Genomic DNA, 2,148 nt, shown 5'->3' on the forward strand with positions numbered 1-2,148 from the left:
TGAGTAATGTAGCTACTTCAGACCAACCCATTTTAGATTTGCATCGGGCGCAAGAGTCATTTATCCCGCCGGTATAATAGTCTATTATAGTATATAGTATAATAGCGTCCGGGATCAGCCCACAAAGCTACTTGCGTTTCAGATTGTTAAAACAAGGCCCTAAATCTGTTCTTCTCTGTTCCTGTCATTTCAGGCAAAAATCAATGCAAATCTCCTTTACCCTGTTCAACTCCAGTTCCCATCATTCCCAGGAGCGTCCTCCATCATCAGAAGCCACATTAATATTCATCCAGATCTTCAGGCTTCCTTTATCCCTCTATCACAACCACCAGTGTCTAGACTCCATTGGGGGGGGGGGTTATTACTTTATACCCCTTATAATTAATCATTGCGATTGCAGTCTAATGGCTATTAGTGTTACAATGTTTATTGAAGTGAGGACAAAAACACAGAGAAGAGGCAGGCAGGCAGGCAGGCAGGCGAGTATATTTAGGATTTATTCCAAAAAAACAAGGCATTACAAAAGGAAACCCGAAATGCAGGGACACGGTCTAAAATCCCAAACTCAAAAGTGCAAATAGTCAAAAGGGAAAAAAGGGAAAAAACTCACAGGGAACAGAGACCTCAGGGAAGAGGAAAAAACAAACAACTGGAACAAGATAACAGCAAAACGCACAGACAGACAAAACAATCTGACAAGAGACGAGGGGAGCACAGACATTAAACTAAAAACACAGGGTAACGAGATGACGAGAGGCAGGTGACAAGAGGGCTGGGAAACAGGAGGAAAACATCAGGTTATCACAGGAGCGGAAAAACACAGGAAGTAGAACTAAAGGCAAGACGAGACAGAGACCAGACTTCAAAATAAAACAGGAAACAGAACAAACAGACACTAAGAAAGGAACAGGGTAGGAAACTAGGACACAAACACGAGGAGACAAGACAGAACCCAAAAACCAAAGAAGGAGGAAACGAAAAGAAAGTAATAAGCCAAAATCCTAACAATTAGTCTTGAATTGCCAGACCGTTGCCAACACAAAGAAAGAGAAGGTGAAATGAGGGACATTTGGCTGAATTTTGGGTGGCACCTGAACAATCCTGGAAATCAAACATCGTCCATATAGACTATAGACTTTTAGATACAAACCTATTATGCATCTTTTCTTAACCTATTTTACTCTTAAATTGAGTCTCTCCTGATTGAAATGCTATCTTCTGCCAATATGTCAATTTGTCTAAATTCTCAAACATCCAAACCACATTCTTGAAAGCAACACTTGATATTACAAATAGTAAGCAGACTTTTGATTTACTTACAGTTTTGGACAGCAGTTCCTTTATTGCGCACAGTGTGCTCCGAGTAACAGCTGGTGTGCACAGTGGGCTTCAGTTGATTGACACATCCACTGATGATGTACAACTTCAGTTCCACCTTGCTTCTCCATCACATGTCCGTCGTGCAGCTTTGACCTTTAAATCTTTAGAAACAGCCAAACTGCATGTTACACCATCAGGCCCTTTATTATTCCTGTTTAATAACGTTGCGGTCCACATATAACACATGTAACTCAATCACATGTGGTGACATACGTTCAGGACAGTTTCGACCAATGTTGGAAATTCAATTGCACATGCACTAATCCTTTCTATAGAGGTAGTGTGGTGACTACAGTAAATCTCTCTGCAACAGACAAAGTGTAGAAATCCAGGAAATAAAACAGAATTTGTAAAATAGAGTAAGGTGTCATCTGCAAACATTCAGCAACTTTTCCAGCAGCTGTAGCTACTTTCTTCAGGTCACAGACCTTTGTCCTTCAACGTGATGCTTGTTTTTTTCTGTTATTCATGTATTTATCCAAAAGATTTGTATATGCGAGACCAGAAGTTCTCTGTTAACCCTCGTGTTGTCCTCCCGTCAAAATTGAAAATCAACAGCTTTTTAATCAATATTTTTAACTTTTTCTTACGTTGTTGTCCCTTTTTTTCAACACTTGACGCTTTTTTTCAATGTTTGCCACTTTTTTTACATTTTCAACACTACGTTACATGAACTTATTATCTCTACTTGTACAGTTAATTTGGTAATTTATGGTCAACAAACCTCATTTATGGGAAATTATACCTAATGTTTGAGTTAGAAAAGCA

General features: G+C 39.3%; 1 long non-coding RNA gene across 1 annotated transcript in view; it reads left to right on the forward strand.

The window, feature by feature from the left end:
• Nucleotides 1–6: 6 nt before the first annotated feature.
• LOC116701083 (uncharacterized) overlaps nucleotides 7–2,148 on the forward strand; it is a 2,816-nt gene continuing 674 nt past the window's right edge. Inside the window, exons 1-2 of the long non-coding RNA XR_004334808.1 lie at nucleotides 7–79; nucleotides 757–760. This is a non-coding gene — a long non-coding RNA (uncharacterized LOC116701083). The remainder of the gene's footprint in view (nucleotides 80–756; nucleotides 761–2,148) is intronic.

The sequence above is a fragment of the Etheostoma spectabile genome, chromosome 13 (assembly GCF_008692095.1).
Source record: "Etheostoma spectabile isolate EspeVRDwgs_2016 chromosome 13, UIUC_Espe_1.0, whole genome shotgun sequence".
Taxonomy (NCBI): Eukaryota; Metazoa; Chordata; class Actinopteri; order Perciformes; family Percidae; genus Etheostoma; species Etheostoma spectabile.